General features: G+C 43.4%; 1 long non-coding RNA gene across 1 annotated transcript; it reads left to right on the top strand.

The window, feature by feature from the left end:
- Window positions 1-106: 106 nt before the first annotated feature.
- Window positions 107-18495, top strand: LOC105853699. Its single transcript, XR_001145492.1, has 4 exons — window positions 107-229; window positions 6114-6280; window positions 13264-13577; window positions 17467-18495. It is a non-coding gene; the product is annotated as an uncharacterized LOC105853699 (long non-coding RNA).
- The last annotated feature ends 3655 nt before the right edge of the window (window positions 18496-22150 follow it).

The raw sequence follows: 22150 nt of genomic DNA, 5'->3' as shown, positions 1-22150 counted from the left end.
TTAAAAAGTTGTAAGTAGATGGTAGGATCTAATTTTAGAACATTTTGTGACCCCTGAAAAGATGCTTTTGTCCATTTGTATTCACACCCAATTTTTATTCCAAGATCAGGCACCTGGGAACCTACTTTCCATCTGAAGTTTGTGCTGGTGAAACAGAGTATACTCTGCAAATACAACTTCTGCCCTGCCCCTGGGGTGAAGCAAAATACAAGACAAGTCAACGTTTTATGTGAGTTGATGTTCAGTCTCATAGAATAAAATGTCTGGTAATGGCTAATATAATATGTCCAGATACACTTGCCTGTTGTTCATCGCCTTTAACACCTTCTGTGAAAGGTCAGTTCAGAATTATTGGCTGACTCTGGTTGAAATCATTGGTTGACAGACCAAACTTATCTTGCTTGATGATTTTCAAAGTCCCTCAAGAAAGTAAAAACCTAGATTATTTTTTGATCTACTGTTTTCTTTCCTTTTGAAATTCAAATTCCCTTTGAAAATCCTGTTGATGCTTTGGATGCTCCTTAGAATACAAGCTGCTACTATGGAAAGCTGTGTGGAGTTTCCTCAGAATACTAAAAATGGATATAACTTGTGACCCAGTGATTCCACTCTTGAGAATCTACCCAAAGGACACAAAAACACAGATTTGAAAGGATACCTGCACTCCTATGTTTATTGCAGCTCTATTTACAATAACCAAGATATGGAAACATCCCAAATGCCCTAAAGTAGCCAAATGGATCAAAAAGTTATGGTATATATATACAATGGAATATTATTCAGTAATCAAAACAGACAAACTCATGCCATTGTAGCAACATGGATGGAGGTGGAAGGGATTATGCTAGCTGAAATAAAGCAGAAACAAAAAAGGCAAATATTGGATGGTCTCACTTATATATGGAATGCAGAAAAGCCAAACAAAAGCTCAAAAAAAAAATCAAAATCAAGAAGCTGCCTATATATTTGAGGCATACAGCAAGGGAGGAATGAACACAAGGCAATATAGTGACAGATCATGGGTGATACGGTGTGGAGGAACTACAATGATGTAAGAAAAATTAATTAATTAAAACTAAAAAAAAATGAGCTGCTGTGATAAAGCACACTTCATGAGAAAGTTGTTCTAGCTCTGTTGGGAAAAATTGTCCTTTTCCACTTAATTGTCTTTACTCCTGCGTCAAAGGAAAGTTGACTATATTTATGTGTCTATTTCTGGACTTTCTTTTTTGTTCCAAGTCTTGTGGCTTTAACTATCACTTATATGCTAATGGTCCGCAGTAGTGTGTCTAGCCTAGCCTAGGCTTCGTCCCTGAAATCCCAGAGTGTGTGGCCACTGTCTTCCTGGTATCTCCACCCAAGTATCTAAATAGACATCTGAAACTGAACAGGTACAAACTTAGCATCCTCTCTCCCCAACTATCCTTTCTACTCCCATCTTTCTGTTGGCTCAGATAAAACATCTTAATTTCTTATACTTCTTATCAAACAGATCAGGTAATCCTGTTGACTCTCTTTTAAAATGTGTCAAGAATCCAGTCCTTTCTTACCATCTACACTGCACCCGCCCTGGTCCAAGCCACAGTAATTCCTCACCTTGGTCACTTCAGTAGCTTCCAAGTACTGTGGAGGACCTGTGCTCAGCTGCCACTGCTTGTAAGCCAAACACAAGAATGGGTTAGGAAATTAGGTTTATTCATAAACTGGTACTCATAGGAGATGGTTGGGTCACCCCCTAGAAAAAAAATCTCCCCTCTTGGGGGCTCAGGTAGATTTTTTATAATACTATTTTGAGGAAATAGCTGAGTTTAGGGAGGTTCCAGTTGTTACCCACTGGTGCTATTTGCGGTTTGGGTGATCTGGGTTGTAGTTCCATGATTCATCTATCAGTAAAGAAACTCAGCAGGGGAATGCTGAAGGTTTGCTTAAGGCCTTTTAAGGGAGTTAAGATGCTAATAACCTAAGGGACACAACTGGGTTATTTTATTTTTAAATTTTTTTTTACATTGCTGTTCATATCGTATTTGATTTCTTCTCTCAGATATAGCCCTCATAAATCTTCCACCCCCACATCACCTGTGAACCACCATAGTCCCTCATACCCTTCCCCTTCTTGTTTTCATCCCCTTCCCTCCCCTCTCCCCCAACTCTGCTTTAAGCCTCAGATCTATAGTTGCCTGCAAATTTTGTCTCTTTTTTTTTTGACCCTATGTTCTGTTTCTCTATATTCCTCCTGGTAAGTGACAGCATCTGATATTTTTTCTTTTTATATATATATATATTTAAAGAGTAAGTTTATTAGAAAGAGACGGGAGAGGAGAGAACACTTGCACAGGCACAAGCGGGCAGGAAGAGCTGCCACATCTGATATTTTTCTTTTTCCTTCTTACTTATTTCATTGAGCATATAATCCCATCCAGCTCCATCCATACTACTGCAAATGACATGTGTTTATCTTTTTTGTTTGCTGAGTAGTAGTCCATTGTGTATCTATACCACATCTTCTTGACCCACTCATCTGTTTTTGGGTGTTTAGGTTGTTTCCATATCTTGGTTATTGTAAATAGGCTGCAGTGAACACAGGAATGCAGGTTTCCTTTGAATTGATGTTTTTGTGTCCTTTGGGTAGATTCCTGGGAGAGAAATCACTGAATCATATAGAAGATCCATTTTTAGTAACTTCAGGATCCTGACCAGTTTTCCATAGTGGTTGAACCAGGTTTGTATTCCCATAAACTGTGGAAGAGAGTTCTTTTTTCTCTACATCCTTGTCAGCATTTGTTGTTGTTTTTTTACTGTGGGCCATTCTTAGTGGTGTGAGGTGCTATCTCATTGTGGTTTCAATTTGCATTTCTCAGAAGATAAGTGATGTTGAGCATTTTGTCATGTGCCTCTTAGCCATCTGCATTTGCCTTTGGAGAAATGTCTTTTTAGCTCTTCTGCCCACTTTTTGATTGAATTCTCTACTTTGTTTTTGTTGAGTTGTATAAGCTTTTTGTAGATCTTTGATATAAATCCCTTATCAGTTGTGTGGAATGCAAATATTTTCTCCCTATTTGTCTTGGTTATTACCTCTTTAGCTGTACAGAGTCTTTCTAACAACTGAGTATTTTAAAGATCACGTCATGGATAAGGCTGAGGCCTTTCCCCTGTGTCAGTCCTTTTTCCAATTTTTATTTTATTTTTTTACATATTATTTTTACATTTTAAGAAGGACAGGTTGATTAGGAAAAGGAGAAAGGAAAAGAAAGGGGCACACACATAAACATAGGTGGGCAAAGACCTGCTGCTTTTCAAAGGGAAAAGGTTTGTGAAAAGAAACTCCTGTGTAGTCAAAGGCAGGCAGTCTTGAGAAGAACGCTGCCCTGTTTGTGTTCTGTTTTCACACTTTCACTAGCTAGTCCCCCTACTCTGCCTTTGCTTCCCTGTGGCCTATTCAGGGGCAGCTAGAAGCAACCTATTAAAGACATTGTTATCACTTCTCTGCCCACTTCCTTCTATAGTCTTTTGGCTGAGTTCAGAGTAGAGTTGAAAAACCTTCTAGTCACCTTCATGGTCCTTTGTCACTTGCCTTACACACTCACCTCTCCAAGCCCACCTCCCACTGCTCCCCCTTACTCACCTTGTTCTAGCCACCCTGTTGTCCTCCCTATTCACTGAACATCCTACACAGGCACCTATCTTAGGCCCTTCACATCAGCTCCCTCCACATGTCACTTTCTTTCCCAAGATAGCCACAGGGCCTACTTCTTCAGGTCCTCACTTCTTCTGGAGGCTTTCACTTACCAACCTACTTAAAGGCCTGCTTGCCATGGGCAATTTCCCACTATTACTTTACTCAACTCTTTCTCTCCCTTTATAACATATCATTTACTTACTTGTACGAGGATTGGGGTTTATGGCCTTGCTACATTTTCAGTGCTGTGAGCTGTGCCTGTTTCATGGTTGGTTATTGTTATGTTTGTTGAGTAAGTGAATGATTAGAAAAAGAGGTGGTCAGCATGTCCTTCTGTGATTGAATGTCTGCATACAGTTGAGCTTTTGCTGGGTGGTGGGTTAGAACCTATAAGAGCTGGTGTGGTGAAGAGAGTGCCAGCAGTGGAGACACATTTCATCCTGCTATACATTGTGACCAAATTCTGGAAGTTCCCCTGGGTCAAGTGGTCACTGAGTTAATCACTGAACTCAGCATATGGGTATGAAGGAATGCTGGAGGTCAAAGTCTGAGGTGTAGTAAGAGGCAGAGTGGGGCATGTCTCTCTTGTGTCCAGGTGAGGATGGGTGTGGGGGGAGTCCTGTGGGTCTCTAAGGAATCCTGTCTTACCCCTTGAGGTGGCCAGTACTTGAAGAACCCCTTTAAAGGGCATTAGCTACTTAGCAGTATTGGCCTTGAGGCACTCGATAAAAGATGTTGCTTTTTTAGTTCCTCTGGCTGATTCTTCTGCACATTCTTCCACCCTCAAGCTGAAGAGTGGAGACCTGTTGGATGGATGGAGGATAGCATGAGCTCCATGCAGGCCCTCCTCACTCCTGGCACCAGACAGGGTGAGCAAGGAGCTTGATGGAAGGTGATGTAGACTGAGCTAAAGATAAGGTCTGAGCTCTACCAGAGCATCACTGATGGGGCAATGGATTCACTCTATGCAAAACGACTGAAGGCAGTGGTTATAGGAGATAACAATGCATATGTTAGTTCAGTGAAACATTATAGGGAAAATAAACAGTTTTGAGCTCTGAATTTGCAAAACTAAATCCATGAAGAGTTATCTTTGCTTCATGAGACAGCTTTCTCAAGATAAAAAAGCAGAAAACTTAATTTCCTAAAATATTTCAGATGTTGCTCCAAGTTTCTTCAGAACAAATTTTAATATGCTAAGCTAAATTGGGCAGAGAGACACATTGAGGGGCCTGGTCTTCACTCCATACTGTGTGGCTTCTACAGGGTCATTCCCACTGAGAGCTCCCATCACACCTCAGTATGCTACTGAGTCTAAGATTATTGAATTTTGGAGCTAAAACACATGAATTAGTTCAGCCCATCATTCTAACAAGAGGAGGTAGGCTCAGAGAGGTAGGTGGCCTGGTAAGGATCACAGAGAAAATTGGGGGTTGCAGTTGGATGAATAATAGCTCTCAAAGATGTCTATATCCTGACCCCCGGAACCTGTGAATATGCTTTCTTCCAAGGGCAAAGGGAACTTTTCTGATGTGGTTAAGGATTTTCTGATGGGAGATTATCCTGGAACATCCAAGTATAGTCACAGACAACAGAAGCAGACGTCAGAATGATGTAGTGATGAGCCAAGGAACGTAGGTGCTTTCCAGAAACTAAAAAAAGCAAGGAAGCAAATGCACCTCTATAACCTCCAGATGGAATGCAGTTCTGTTAAGACCTTGGTTTTAGTCTCTTTAAAATTTTGACCTCCAGATTCCTCAAAATGCTAAAAATAGAGCTTCCATATGACCCAACAATCCCACTCCTAGGTATTTACCCAAAGGACACACAAAACCATTGATTCAAAAGGACACCTGCACCCCATGTTTATTGCTGCTCTATTTACAATAAGGAAGATGTGGAATCAACCCAAATGCCCCCAAACAGATGATTGGATAAAAAAGATGTACATACACACAGTGGAATATTACTCAGCTATCAAAAAAGATAAACCCATGCCTTTTGCAGCAACATGGATGGAGCTGGGTGGGATCATGCTTTGTGAAGTAAGCTAGTAAGAAAAAGAAAAAATACTGGATGGTTTCACTCAGTGTAAGGAATCAGAGAAAAAAAGAGAGAGAGAGAAAAACAAATGTAATAAAGTAAAAATGAAAACAATGAACAACTATAAACCAGAGACATTTTATGAGGTGGGTAGGGGAATGGGATTGGAATGGGGGTGGGAAGAGTACTCTGGACTGTGGTGATGGCACACGGGTGAATTGGTGATGGGAAGTCAATGGGGATTACAACTGAGATGAAAAAATGCTAAAAATGAAGAATGATGTAAAAGTAATAATAATAATAATAAGGAATTAAAGAACATTTTGACCTCCAGAACTGAAAGATGATAATTATGTTGTTTTAAGTGACTAAGTCTGTGATCTGTTGTTCGTAGGAAACTACTGCAGGGTGAGCCTGGCTCCTGGCTCCCATTCCCAGACCTTCTTGCCACGGTTCTGCATTGTGATGACACATGGGACTCCTTGAGCTGGCTGGATGCCACACCCTGACATGAACACTGTGCTGGAAACAGAGGTCTGAGAGATGATCGAAGAGCTGCTGGTAAGAAAACCTTTTTCTACGTGGTATGATCCAGAGAAGGCCAGCTTGCCAAATTTTGAGACCTAGAATCCAGGGTGCTCAGTGCTCAAGAATTGGGGAGGCCAATTAGGGTGCTCTGCCTAAGTGCTGGTAGGGCCCTGGAGTTGGGGCCAAGAGACCTACTGGATGGGCAGTGGGAGCTTAGCCACTGAAGAGTGTTCCTGGGCCAGAGCCAGAGCAGGAGTGTGTGGGGTACAAGGGCCTGAGGCTGGTTCTGCAGGGAAGTTGGGAGTCCATGAATGTCACTGGTGTTAAAAGCAGTGAATGAGATTGAGAAAAGATCAGCAGCTGGTTATTCATTTCAGAGGTTGGTATGGAGGTTGGGTGACCCAAATTATTTCCCCTTCCACTTGGACTACTTTCAGGACTGAGATGGGGAAAAGAAGAGAGAGGGAAAACTAATGAAGGCAGTTTTTGAGAAGCTTAAAGATAGGGTCAGTGCAGTGAAATGGAGGCTGACATGCCCCACTGTTTTCACAGATGAATTTAATAAAGTCACAGAAACATCCAGGGAGTGCACGTCCTGCTATCGCTGGACTATGGCTGTAAAATAAGGTCACGTTTCCTTTCAAATGCCTGACTTCCAATAGCTTATTGGTTCTCAACCTTGGCTGGATACTAGAATAACCTGGGAGCTTTGAAAATCCTGTGTCCTGATTCCAGCTCCAACCAGGTGTCCTGCCCTAATGTGGCTTGTCTGAATGCAGCCTGGATGCTAAGATTTGTAGATGCCCTTAAGGGTCACTTCTAGTTTAATCCCTGGAAGTTTACTGCTTATTTATAGTAGGATCTCTCCAGCAGCTATGTTCAAGGGTCTCACTGGGCTCACACTTACTTGGGCTTGGGACAAGCCCCCCATCAGCTCTGGCACCACCTCCAAGCCATGATGATGGGCCACTCTCTCCCTTCTGAGAAGTTGGCTCAGGAAGTGCTATTCTCCTAAAGCTGCATGTCCTGAATGTAAGACGAGCCTTCTTGCAAGTCTCCATGTAGTGGCTGACTGGGTCATTGTACCCCAGGTCTTCCTGGAACAGAGGAAGGAAAGTACATCAGAGAACAGCTGGTAAGCTGTAAAGAAGAGGTAGCTCATAGGGGCCATAGTCAGAGCTACCTTCAGGGACCCTCGCAGCCTCCACTACTTTGCCAGGGAGAGCCAGCTCTGGGCATTGCCAGCCACCACTAGAGCAGCCTGCTGCCGCAGGGGCTGCCCCACCTTTAAGTTCTGAGAGACTGGGAAGGTCACGCTAACCCCAGGTCCACCCTGTGGCCTCCAGAGACGAAAAGAATATGAGTGTGCAATGTCAGCACTTTCAGGGGACTTGGGTCTCAGTCGTCTGAGTCACTGGTGGCCTGTAGAAGTCTCCTCCAGTGGGAGGGGTAGAGTCAGGCTCCATTACTGTATTTCTCAGTCTAAATCTTCACCATGGAAGCCAGAACAAAAAACAAAACTCACCCAAGTCCCCCAGGAAATAGTCAGGGGCAGTTCTGAGTCCATCTAGACTCATGTGGCGTGAGTTATATGTCTCCCAAAGAAACAGTGGTCAGAGGGGACAGAGAGCAGAAGTATGACTACAAACTCATTACAGAAATGAATTTTTATATAGAGTGAGAAAAAGCCCAGCAAACTGCAAATTTTAAAATGCTGAAAAATACCTTCAATAGCACAAAATCCAGGGAAATAGCCTAATCTTTAATTAATTATCAGCCTGACATGGCTTTATGGCTTAATGTTTTTTTAAACTGTATACTCTTTGATTACTTATCATTCAACAGAGAATAAAAAGATAATGCTTTCTATTTAACATAATTTCTAATTAACATAATTTTCTTTTGCACCATTGATCAAATTTCCCTTCACCTGGGACCATACACTTCATTGGGACAAGATGTGTCAGATATATTAAAAAGATCTGCTGTGTTGAAAGACGGGAAACATGTGACTCCCACTGACATGTCCTCTCTGCTGGGAGTATTTCACCAGCTTATGTCCCACAAACACAGAGATTAATATTACTTATGTGTGTGTCTCAACCTGCAGAGAGAATTTTGTTTTGTTTTTAAAAATTAAGAGAAACATTCTGTTGATTTCTGGTGTACAGCATAGTGATGGGTATGTGTATATATTGTGAAATGCTCACAGTAAGTTTAATTCACTTAACATTATCAACTACCTATCTGACAACTTCTTTTTTTACATGAGAACTTTTAAATTGTTCTCTTGATTACTTGTCAAATACATAATTGTTGACTACAGTCACCAAGCTGTGCATTCTATCCCAGGACTGTTTAGAGATTTTGATAAAGTTCTATCAAAGAAAGAGAAAACAGTACGTTTATAATTGTATAACCTTCATTGTGGAGACTGTTTCTGCCAAGAGAGACTTTTAGCTCTGAATCAGCTCAATGAGAATGCAATCCGTTGCTCACAATTGTACACATCTGTGTACAATTCAAGGAATTTCCCTCAGACCAGCTATTGGCTTTGTATCCTTTAAGTATTGTTTCTTTTCCTATCTACATGCTTCTGTGGCCAGATGTGCAAGTTACAATATGGCCCTGGGCTCTAAACTTTCATGGCCGGACCTAGAGCCTCTTTCTGGGGGACAATTTTGTACCTGGGCAGCTGGCAATAACTTGAGTGCACATAAAAGTGACTCTGAACCATGTAATTTGATCCCACTAAACCCAAACTAAATCTTCAATCTCATTTCCCTCGTTGGATACCCCAAATGCCCATGGCCATTCCATCACCTGGCCCAAAGAGAGTGACAGTAGGAGTTTGAAGTAGATGTAAGCAGTAGTTTTCCTCAATGGTTGTCAAAATATCTTTCTTTCAGAAGTTTTACAGAAACATGACTGTCTTTCTAAGGTCTAGAAAATGACCTGGGCAAGAGAGGGGCCCTGCAGCTGGAGCAGGTTAGCTGCAGGTTAGCTGAAAGGCACCTTGTTGTACACACCCTCACACCTGAGGAGGTGGGGCTGTTTTGCATGTGCGTGGCCCACAAGCCATTTAGAATATTTATTCTATAGCAAGGACACTGCCTCAAACTCAAGGCTACCATTTGGGAGGCAGAAAACTACTTGAAACTTAAATTTTTCCAGTCTCTCTTCATTAAGAATAAATTTCCCCCCCTTTTAGAACTGTCCATTTTCCTTTTGCTATCTTCAGGGACATCTGCTATCATTTTAGTTCTCTGTGTCAGTATCAAGTTTGTGTTTTGCAAACTGAGTCTGATGAGAAATTTTAAATAAATTCTGTTGGATACAATGGTATAGGTCCTCTGGAAAAGTTGGCAGTTTCTTATAAAAGTAAAGAGAATTACCATACACCACATCCCTCATTTTCTTAGACTTTTACCCTAGGGCAGTGAAAGTTTATGTTCACATAAGAGGCCTCACAGAAATGTGTATAACAGCTTGATTTGTGTTAACCCAAACTTGAAACAATCCAGGAGTCCAGTGGGTGAATGGTTAAACAAATCAGTATATCTAGGTCATGGATACCAATGAAAAGGACAAACTACTGATAACACATTGCATCTAATAGGAATCTTAAGAGAATTATGCTGAGTACAAACCAGTCCTAAAAGTCTGCTTACTGTATGATTCCATTTATATAACTTCTTGTGTCATTTGGTGCAGTCTATGGAAAATGGCATGGAGTTTCCTTAAAAAAAGGAAATACCATGCAATTCAAAAGTACCATTACTAGCTACTTACCCAAAGAATAAGAAAACACTATTACAAAAAGATTTATGGCCGCATTATTCATGATAGCGAAGTGTTTCTTGGAACTAACCTAAATGCCCACTGGCAGATGACTCGAGATAGAAATTATGGTATATATACTCAATGGAATACTACTCAGCTGTTAGAAAAAGATCCAAGAGCATTTTTTTGGGACAAAATGGATGAATCTTGAGGTGCCTATGATAAGCGAAGTAAGCCAAAAAGTGAAAGATACTGTGTGGTTTTATTTATTTATGGAATATAAAATTTAAAAATATAGGCAAAACACAGGAAAAATAATTCTTCATCTTTGAACAATATACTGGTTATTAGAGGGGACAGAGGGCAGGAAGGAAGAGCCAGGGGGTGGGAGGGCATAGGACATTGGTTCATGAGCTTTGGTGGAAGGTGAATGAAACAAGTACACATATGGAGATGTGCAGATGTACCTCCAAAATTATATAGTTATGCAAGTGATGGACAAGTTAATAAATCTGAAAAAAAAATCACAACATAGGAGAAAGGTTCTTGAAATGATGGAACTAGAGATGGAGAACAGATTACTAGTTTCTAGGGATATATCTGGGAAGGACGCAGGTGAGAGGGAGGTGTGTAGTTAAAGGGTGGCTTGAGGCGTTCTTGTGATAGACCTATATCTAACTGTGGTGGTGGAAACTACACACGATAAAATCATACAACTCAATATACAAAATAAACACAAATAAGTGCATATTAAACTGGTGAAATCTGGTCAAGATTGGTGCATTGTCACTGTCTCTCCCGTTTCCTGGCCGTGATCTCACTATACTTTCACAACATTTTACCATTGAGGGAACTGGGTGAAGGATACATAGGATCTTTCTGTAGTTCTGTAGCATGTGAAGCTACAATGATATCCAAATAAATTTTATTTTTGAAATGAGTTACTTAGATTCTTGGATGATAATAAAAACACAAGTAGGGGTATATTCTGGATGATTTGAGTGACCCCTTTATAACCTACTTCCCCTGTGGGCCATCTTGCTTTCTTTGGCTGGAATGTTTACTGCCACTTTGTGCCAAACAGTTACAATCACTAAGCAATAATAGAGTCAAGGACAAGCCTCCCCAGGAAGCAGGCCAAATGTCAGGCACCTGTACAAACCAAGGGAGATTTTGCAAGCAAGACAGAAAAATTCTCATGGGTCCCCAGTGCTGCCTTTATTATCATTATGCTGCTTAAATATGTGTAAGCTCATATACAGCTATAAAGTCAAAACAAATTGCTGAATAAAATAAAAACTACAGAACCAATAAAATTCAAATTAGTGACATTAATTTAATGTGTTGAATGATGCCGTTGTGCTGAAGCTAAATTACTGATCACAAAGTGGCGATTATGTTCCTGCTACAAAGCATGTCTACCACCTTCATTTGGAACTGGGATTTCTTTACTTACAACTAGAACTGTATAGGGAACCAGGGAGGTAGTAGGAAGAGGTTTCAGCCCTTCTAGAATAAGTGTAACAAGAACCACTCTTTCTCAACCTAGTAACATCCATCTTGCTCAGACACAGCCCTGAGCAGCTTGGTTGGCTAGATTCCTGGCTTCTGCAAACAGCACAGGGGGCCGCTGCTGCACTGTCCCCTCCTGGAATGCCAGCAGAGAGCCTAACAGTACTGGTGATGGGAAGTTTATGAAAAGCAGATACAGAAATAAAATATTTTAGCAATTGAGAGGAAAACGCATAGAGCTTCTGAGAACATCCAGGACGGTGACTGCTGTGTGATAAATACTCTTCATGATCATGAACTTGAGCAGTAAATGATAGATTGAATTATGTTGAGAATTTCAGGTTTAGGAAGAGTGGGCCATGTCATCTGAACCATTATGTGTTTTTGAGTTCTGACCCTTGAATGAACAAACCTCAATTATCTCCAGACCTGTGCATTTATAGGTACTCCTTCCCAGCAGGAAGAAGGTTGTGGGTGAGAGAGAGAGAGAATCTAAATTCTATGACATTCAGAACAAATGACCTCACATATGGTTAATTTTTCCCTCCCCCCACCACTCAAGGCTGCTAATTGCTCCCCGTTTCAGGATTTTGAGGCGGCACTTCCGACCTTCCTAGCTTTCATCTTCACACCTCTTCCCGCCTCTTATGACAGATAATTATGGCTGAGTGTGAGCATCAACAGAAAAGCAGACCTCTTATCTTCACATTCAGCACTTAAATGAGCATTTTAAGACAAATTATTAATAAGTGTACTCGAGAAAATGATATCAGCAAAGCTTGTGAGATATTGAATTGTTGTATTGTGACTGGGAGAAAAAAAGGCCAGTTCCGTGATAAGTAGGGGAACTTTTATGAAGTAATTAAATATTAATTTATACAACAAATATTTATGGCTTACCTTCTATATTCAAGATATTTTATTTGGGACCACAGGGCACACAAAGTCATACATGATTTAGTTTCTGATCTAATAGTGTACAACCCAGGAGTTTAAAACAGACTTGTTTAAAAGACCTACAATATTGAGAAGTGTCAAAAATGGAGTTCGGTCTTAGCACGTGAGTAGGTAAGAAGGGGCCTGTCTAATGGAGAGGGACCCCTGGGCTGCCCTGGAAGGGTTGGCAGCAGAGTGATGGTGGCAATGGGGAAGCACACCCCGCAGAGAGGACAGTATAGGCCACACTGTGGGGCACCAGGCTAGGAAGCCCAGAGTTCCTCTGAACGCTGAAATACTGACAGGGAATTAACTGCACAAGGGCAGAGATCAGACTTTAAGTCATCTTAAACACCAAGCTAAGGAGTTAAGCTTCCTTCCTCGGACCAGGAGTAACTAACAGGTGGCTTGAGGGGGACAATTAAAAGGGATTAGAAGGGCCTTCACGCTGGAGACCATTGCAGGGGAAAAGGGGGAGGGTAAGACCTGGAGATGGCCCTCTCCAGGCATTTTTGAATAGTTTCAGGGGGACTGACAAGGTAAAGTCTGCAGGGGGTAAGCCTCACTGTCACTGTGTAAAAATAAAGAGGACAATAGAGTGCAGATAGAGCCTAAGGCAAGTGGGAGGGAGCAGTTTGGAGCCAGCAAATGACACTCACCTGGCCCTTTGCAAAGCATTCACAAGGCTGTAGGGCTTACACAGGAGAGGCCCTGCCTCTAGGACACTGGGGCCTTCCCTGGCTTCAGTGCTTGGAGCTAATCTACTAAATCTGTCTTATCTGCAGGTTGTCAAAGGTGAACCTTGGACTGATCCCAGAGTCCCCAGAGGAGATAACCTGTACCTGGAGATAACCTGTACCTGGTGGAGTGTCCTACCCCTGGAGGAGGGATAGACCCTTCCCACCTGCTGCCACTTGCCACAGCAAAGGCAGAAATTCCTGCGAGAGGGCCAGCTCGTCAGCCGTTCCCTTTTTCATTTGTTCATTTGTTCCCGGTGTGCTGAGTCCTACTGTGTGCAAGGAGCCAGGCCACCTCCGTGACAGCCAGACCTGGTGATCTCCCCGAGATCCTGCTGTCAGCAGAGTGTGGCACACTATTGGTCAGTGTCCCTGGCATGGTGGTCCTTCCAGAGGAAAGACCCTACTGATGGGGTCCAGCAGGTCACTAGTGAGGAGAACATGGGGGTATGAGGGGAGTGCCTCTGTGGGGAGCCAGGAAGTAAACCATGTCACTTCTAAAGGTATCACCATGAAGGAAGTAGCATTACTGGTGCACACGGATGCTAAGAAGCTACTCCCACTGGGGTACCCCATCTATTCCAGGTCCTATGGGCCGAGTTCTCTAGGTATAAGATGGTCCTGAAAATCTGACACTAATCACTCCATGGCACAGCTGGAGAAATTTGTTTTACAGGAGCTAAGTAACCTGGAGAACTGTGTCATGTTCACCAGGTTACTGAGCTCATAATTTGGATTTGAACCCAGAATATCCCAGCTCCAAAGCTTAGGTCCTGGCTCAGCCCACAGGCTTAACCTCTCAACTGTCTCCTGGGAACAAAAGTGCATTTGGCTGCAGGTAAGGGAATCCGATTATCCTAGCCTGAACAGGTTGGGGGTTCATCACCTTAGTTCAGGGCTTAGTAGAAGACTGGACACGCTGGCGGTTCAAGAAAGGTGATAACATCCTTAGGCACTAAGGATCTTAATATCTTGTATCAATATAACACTTTATTGTCTGGGCTCCATTTCTGGGGTAACAGAGAAGACCCTTTGCTGCTGTACCTGTGAAAATAACCCCGGAGAGAGGCCAGGACAGGTTTTAATATCCCCATTTTGTAGGGGATATTAGAGGCTTAGAAAATATAAGTGAAGATCTTGGCTGAAGTCACAGAGGGAAGGACATCACAATGTAGAATTCAAGCCTTTTTTTTCTGATTTAGTGATCAGAACCCCTTCTCCATTGCTGTATTTCTTTGGCTAAACAATATGCTAGAAACTAAGGACATAGGCTTCCTTTTTCTCATCAACTTTCTTTCCAAAATGGGTGTAGAGACTCTACCAAGCCAGAAAATAGTAACCCCCACCCTTCACTTCTCCATGGGGTCTTCCGTCTTGCTTTGAAAAGTAGTTGAGTCTTGGGTTCTGAAGACAAGGACAGGAGACATATTAGGGCCTCTAGTATGATAATGATATAAAGGGAATTTATGCTGCCCCAGAGGGAAAGCATTACAAGTGGATGAAAGGTGACTATTTAATGTACAGTTTTTTTTTTTTGGTGGGGCATAAAAATAAATAGAGGACAATAGAGTGCAAATAGAGCCTAAGGCAAATGGAAAGCACATGGGTCTGTGACATCCAGTGCCCCACCGCAGCCCACCTTCCTGCATTTGTGGCGGTGGCCATTTGTAACATGTCCTACTTGGTCATTTTTCAAGTGGCTCTACAGTCTCCGGCTCCTTTGCCAGGCTTCAGGAGGTGTCTGAGGTTGTCAGTGAATGAGGAGAGTCTTTGGCTCTGTCTGCCTTCTGCAAGCCTTGTGCTTGCCACCTGCCTCTTGGGGCTCTGGTTCTTTCTGGAAGTCAGAACCTGTGTTCCTCCTTACTGCTCCCTCCTCCATGCTAGGACAGTCTGTGGGTCTGGCTCTGGAAACAGGGAGCCATCTTCAGAGATGGTGAGGGATCTGGCACCCTAACTCCCAGGGAAGCCAGTTCTTTGCTGACACTCAGCTGCCGGGCACCTTCAGGGGCTCTGGTCTCTGATGCACCTTTTGCAGCTCACATTCCCCAGTAGGTTGTCATGAGCTCTCCCGATCAGGGGACAACCGTGGGCCTGCTCCCCAGTTGCATAGCCTAGGCAAGGTTCTGCCGGCTATCCTCTGACTGCAGGCCACGGTCTGTCATGCTTGACCAGACCTGTCCTGCTCAGCTGCCGAGACACTGCAGTGGGCCTGTTTCTCCCCTGAAATCCAGTTGCATTTCACAAAGGCTACTGGCCTTTTAATAAGTAAATTGTCCTTCTGTTTCCCCAAACCCTACCCTATTCCACACCTCACTGTTCTTGAAAAGGCCCCTAGCCCCCTGCCTCGAAAGATCTCTGCCTGCTGCCTTTGCTCTTGGACTTCACAACAGAAGCATCTTTTCTTGTTTGTCCTCATCTTCTTGCTCTCCACCCCCATGGAGTTCCTTGTTCCCCATCTCACAGGTGGGGGCATAAGCTTTAAATTTTGCTCTAAGTTCTTTTTTTCTGATTCTCTGATCTCTCTGACCTCTCGCTGGCACAAACAAACCATCTCAGGATAGGCATAGAAGACAGGGGTTCCCTCTTGGGCCATGATGAGTGAGGCTTGGGGTAGAAGGCTCAGACAGCAAGGAGGGGACAGGTTGTCCCCCACATCTTCCCGCAACATGCCCAGCCGCCACCGTTAAGGCCTCCCTGGCTCCTTCTGTCTTGAGCTTAGCTTCCAGCCTGGCTGGGACTGTGGTTTCTGTTTCTACTGCTCAGGGGCAGAGTGACCCCGTGACTGCCCTACTCCTCTGCTCAGGCTGAGTCCCCAAGTGGCCCAAGCTTCTGTTGGGGGCAACAGGCTCATCCGGCAGCATCTGGAGGACGTTCAAGAGGGCAGGTGTGGGAGAGCCCTGATGGTCCAGCCTCTACCCTGCCCAGCCCCCACTTCAGTTACTGGTTCCTGTAGTCACTGGGAATCAGCAGCTCTCCCAACATGGTTCAGACTGGCAGGGCATGCATACAGCCACTTGGGGTCTGTTCCTGGGGTTCACTCACCGTGGCCTCACCCCCTGCACTGTTTGACCAGCACAAAGACACAGGTTCCAGCACAAGTCGGAGGCTGAGTCTCCCGGGGCTGGCCATCACTGTGGGGCTTTCTTAGAGTCCTAACTTGCGTCTGCACTTAATTTCTCAAAATACACCATGGATGCCACATGTGTTCAGTCGGAAGTTGCTGATGATAGCAGGGAAAACTCCACTTTCTTAAACAACTCGGTAAGGCAAACTTGCTGGCTCATAGTCAAGATAATCATGTGCAGAATTTCATTTTCTTCTGCAAACTGTCAGAATAGGCAGCTGTCTGGAGACATCGATGACATCAGGTGTCTGGATTTTTGATACTGAAGGTCCTGGGGAGTAGAGCACTTCTACCAATAGTCATTAGCTGGCCACTGCCTGGTGACTGTGCAGCAGCCCTCTTAGGTCATGTCCCAAGTCCCAAGAATACAGCAAAGTCTTAAACAGTGAATAATGCCCAGAGATGACAAGACAGAACAACCCAGAGACCCTGGAAAGCTCACACAGAGGTTAGAGGGCTGGTAACTCCCTTCATCAGTAGCTTCTTGGGGGAAAGGTGAGTGTTGCTGGGAGGTCCCTGAAGAAGGTGAGGGAGGTGAGCAGAGAGAAGAGTGAGGCTTCCCCAGTGGACACATGTAAGGAAAGACCCCTTGCATGCATAAGCCACAGAAGTTAGTCCTCTGTTCTGTAAGGAATGCAATTCTACTTAAAATATAAGGACTCAGGTTAGGAAACTTCCATGACTTTTCCTCAAGCCTACAATATTGATGCAATCTGTTCCTTCTCTGCTTCCCTCCTAGTGGCAGGTGTCATGTGGTTTATGCCCCATCTTCCTTCAGCTCTCCTCAGGTCACCTTCTTGTGGTGTTTTCTGCTCTCCATCTTCGCCCCTGCATTCCCTAGTCCCCGACACCGGCATTATTTTCCTCCCCACCATTTCTCTACTTTTGTCATGTGTTTGCTTTTTTTTTTATATATTACCTGTCTTCCCCAGAATGTGACCTTTAAAAGAAGAGGTCTTTGCTTTGCCCCTGCTATATTCTCCGTGTTTAAAAGGCTGCAGGTTACAGGAGCGCTGTGGTAATATTCTTTGAGTGAATGTGTGGCCATTAGAAGAAGCCCCGGGGCAGGCTATCACCTGCTGTGTGGCCCACTGAAGACACAGGCTTTTTCTTCCTCCTCTCTGCAGATGGCTTCCAGGCAGCCCGTCATCATTCAAGCATCAATAAGGTGAAGGCCAGCGGACAAACAGCACACACGTACTATTATTAGTCTTCATGACAACAGACACGTAACTCCATGATTAGATCTTGCAGGCCTCCTGTTGCAAGGAACACTGAGACATGGTCTTCAGGAATCCATCAGGTTCTGCTGGAGAGGAAGAGGCAGGGTAGGGACATGGAATGACAGCCAGCAACGCGTGAACGATTGTGTCCTCTGCCACTTCCCGAGGACCTAATTATGTTTGAAAGGATTTTGGGGGGGGTGGGAAATAACTTATTGGGGAGTGAGGGCCTCTGAGGCATTGCACACACTCAGATAAATGGTGAGTATTTAGGTCATCTGGATAGAGCCCTTGTAAACCTCTTAGATCATTGGAGAATTATTTTCTGTTTCCTTCTACAAGGTTCATTTCTAAGTTCCTGTACAAATGTAGACACACTGTTATTGCTCCATTGCCTATTTTGTGTCTAAGGAATTCTTCTCTCAATGGTGGAAAACGAAGTGATATTTGGTTTAATGACTAATCTGTACTCAAAGTGTGCTGCCTTTTTGAAAGACTGAACCAGACTAATGGGTCTGCTTTAATGGAGACAGAAACAGGGAGAGCATAGCTACAGGTTATTCTTCCTCAGTCCTGAAGCCTTGCCTTCTACCAAGAATTTAGTCGATAGAGAGTCTGGAGGAAAAGTGTCAATGGTTTCCTTTGGAGAAATTGAAGTGGGGGTATTTTTTGATTCCGGACCAACCTCATTTGGTAAGAAAGAAACAAAACAGAAATGACTCACCAACAAGAATCTACGTAAAATTGATATGTAGGAGTTTCTGAATAAAAAGAAGTCATAAATAAGCAATAAATCCTCCATAGGGCCATTGGAAATGGGTAGCAGAAATACTGTGTTTACTGCCTTACTTCCCAAGCCAAACTATGTATTAAAATTCGGCACAATTCATTATACGACTCTGGTATTTATAAAATGCTCATCATAGTATAAAGAGTAAGAACCCATTTCCTAGGAAGTATGATTGTAATAAACTGTAATTAGTGGTTTGTAACAGCCGCAATTCGTTTTTCTCAGGAAAAGCGCGTGCAGTCATTCGCGTGCACCTCCGCTCGTGGGCCTTTCCACCTGGCTGCCTGCTCTTTCCCCGAGCGGGGCACCCACGCTGCCGCCGCGGGCTCCTGCTGGAATTTCCAAGTGCCCCTTGCAGAAAGTCTTCGGCAGTGCCCAGGGCGGTCCAGAGTCGGCCTCTCTTTTAGCGTGCGCCTTCCAGCGCTCAGCAAGTTGAATGCGCAGGCCCCAGCTGGGCAGCTGCCGCAGGCCAGGCTCACCTGACTCCGTGTGAAACCTCGGGCTACAACACGGGACCCGGGCGCTGCTCGGACCCTCGTGTCTTGTGTTGCAGCCGGAGGGGCGCAGGCCTGCAGCAGAGCCTGCTCCGTGGACGCTGGGACCGGACACAGCAGAAATGCGAGGAACCCCAGGCCCAGCGCTGGGGAAAGGTGAGTGTCCTGCTGGGCCCCTGGCAGCGGCCGGTCAGCCCTCTTGGTGGCCACCTGTGTGGGTTGCTTGGAAGGCAGTTGTCCCCCAAACATTTCAATCATCGGTGGAAAAACCCACCAGTAGACCAGGCGTTCCCCTAAGGACGAGCTTGCCTTTCTGGGAGTTGCCTATTAAAATGTGTGTATTTTCTGCGGGGTGGTAGATTAAACCACTGCGCACCAGCTGGGTTTCATGGATTACAATATCTTCCAATAAGACAGGCACTCCCGAGGGAAATGGAATGAGATGGTGAATTTCAATAGGGAAGACTGCTCCAACGGAGGACCCTAAAACTGGGAGGGCATCAGAGGCAAGTTCCCCACCCGGCTAAACACAGGGTCCTGTGGGTAAAGGCTGCTTTCACTGCTGGTTCTCCTGCACGCACTCTCCTGCTCATCAGGCATTGTTCGGCCAGGTCCCCCTCCCCTCAGCCACTGGGCACGAGGTTGTGTGGGTGTGAACTTTCCACACCTGACCCTTGTTGTAACTAGAAAGCATCACTTTATTCCCTCCCTTTTCACCAGGATGTTCCTTGGGCCTCCTCTTTAAAAAATGTACTAGTTTTAAAATGTAATAGGTTCCTTATCTTTTTTTTTTTTTTTTAAAGATTTATATGTGCATACAGAACTGGGGTACAGGCCAGAGGCTCAGGGGCAGTGAGAGGCTTCACCAGAGACAGAATGGGGAGCAGAACAGGCAGATTGATGAAGTACACTGCTGAGGGGAGCAGTGGGCGGGTCAGGAGAGGTCTGCCACGCCATGTGGTCACCTCCGGGGCACGTGGGAATCGAACTCATGCGGAAGTGGCTTTAGCTTCTCAGTGCTGTGCTTTAACCCGCTGCACCACCAGGGAGGGCCAGGTTCCGTATCTTTCCTTCTTTTGAATGATTTGGAGGGGAGTAGAGTAAGATGAAACTAACACCACCTGGTTGTAGAGAGGACTGAGATGATGGAGGGACCGACCTTCAGGCCCAGGAATTCTCAGGCAGTTGTCTTTGTTTAGGAAAATACCCTCTGGCTGGAAAGGGAGATCCTGGGGGTGTGATTTGGGAGGCTCAAGGGATCAATGGAAGCATCTAGAATGCTTTTCCTTAGCAATGAAAAGGAAGGGGAAGAGTTGAGAGCGGCTCCAAACGGTGTTTTATTTTGTAGTTTGCAGTTTGTGGTGTTGAGGAGCCCAGCCTGTCTCCTAACATTCGCTGAAAGTCTTACACCCACAAGGACGGTGTGAATGGGATTCTGTTGGTTCCTTGGTGGGGTGAAATTTGGTGGAAGGTGCTGAGCTTCACAATAGCACGTGAGGTAGCCTGATGATTCATAAACTAATTTAGGGGTATTAGTAGCAGATGAATGTTCATCCTTAAATTTGAAAGTCATGGTGGCAGCTGTGATGGTTAATTTTATGTGCCAATTTGACTGGGCTGCAGTATCCAGATGTTTGGTCAAACATTATTTAGAACTTTTCTGTGAAAACTTTTTTTTTTTTTTTTGATGAGATTAACATGTAAATGCGTTTACTTTGAGTAAAGCAGCTTAGCCTCCACAGTGTGAGTGGACCTGGGCTTTTACTTGAATGCCTTAACAGAACAAGGACTGTTTTCCCCTGAGCAAGAAGGAATCCAGTCAGCAGGCCTTTGGAACTGCAGCCCTCCCCTGGATTTCAGTTTGCAGGCCCACCCTGCATATTTTATATTGATCCACTGTTCTGAGATCCATTCCTTAAAATAAACCTCTCTCCCTCTCTGTATCTCTGATGTAAACATATAGGTAGCAAGATATACATCCTGTTGGCTTTTTGGAGAACCCTGACTGACATAGATGAGGATAATATTTTGACAGAGTAGAAAATGAGGATGTGAGACAATCTCATCTAGGTTATTTGAGGCAGGGAGACTTCGCTAACACAAAAGACTGATGTTTGTAACATGATTTCTGTAATTCCATTGTGGCAGAGACTATGACCGCAATTATTGAAATATGTTGATTTGTTTGGCAGCCTGATATATAGTCTATATTGGTGAATATTCCATGTGCACTTGAAACAAATGTATATTCTACTTTTGTTGAGTGCGTTTTCCACAAATGTCAATTAGGAGAACTTAGTAGATAGTGTTGCTCAGATTTTCTGTGCCTTTACTAATACTTCTGTTTGCTTATCCAGAATTTACCGAGAGAAATGTTAAACTATCTATATTAAGATGAAAGACTTGTTTGGTTCTATCAATTTTTGTGTCATGTACTTGAATTTGAAGGTGTGTTATGAGGTGCTGATATTTAAAATTATCTTTTCCTGTTGAATTTTCATTTTATCATTATGAATTGTTTCTTTTTTACTGTTCATTCTCACCTTGAAGTCTACTTCCTCTGTTATTAACTTAGTCACACCAGTTTTATTATGATTAGTTTGCATATCTCTCAACCTTTGTCCTAATTTATAAGAAATATGTGCACTTATAAATAACATAGCTGGATCTTTTTAAGAAACTGAAATAACAATTTATATCTTTTCTTGGGGTGTCTGGCTCATTTATGGTTACATATTACTGATAAATTTGGGTTAAATAATTTTGTTCTGGCTTTCTTTTTGTCCTATCTCTTCTTTGTTCCTTGTTTCATGCTTTTTTTCAGATTAATCAAGTACTTTTTAGCATTCCATTTTATCTCTTTGCTTTTTTTTTTTTAATACTGCTTGGTAGAGAGTTAATTTAGTGGTTGCTCCAGGGGTATCCTTAAGTTATCACAATCAACCTTGAATTAATATTGCACTACTATACAAACAACATAGGAATCTTATACTTGTAGTTAATTCCTTTTCTTACTTTGTGCTATTTAAAATACATATTTTATATCTATATTGTTTTAAATGCCTCCATATATTGTTACTGCTTTTGCTTTAAATAGTCACTACTTTTTCAAATCTCTTGCTTTTGAAATAGCTATAGATTCATAGTACAGAGAATCCTGTGTGTCCTTTGTCCATCTTCCCTCAGTGGTCACATTTGCCATTTGTTATGCTCTATTTATTTATTTATTTATTTTTTAAGATTTATTTATTTGTGCATAGAGAACTGGGGTACAGACCAGAGGTGTGGGGGATGAAAGGATTCA

Source organism: Condylura cristata, unplaced genomic scaffold (assembly GCF_000260355.1).
Source record: "Condylura cristata isolate star-nosed mole 26May11 unplaced genomic scaffold, ConCri1.0 scaffold00016, whole genome shotgun sequence".
Classification (NCBI taxonomy): Eukaryota; Metazoa; Chordata; class Mammalia; order Eulipotyphla; family Talpidae; genus Condylura; species Condylura cristata.
The sequence above is the reverse complement of the archived record's forward strand: the minus strand, read 5'-3'. Positions and strand labels throughout refer to the sequence as shown.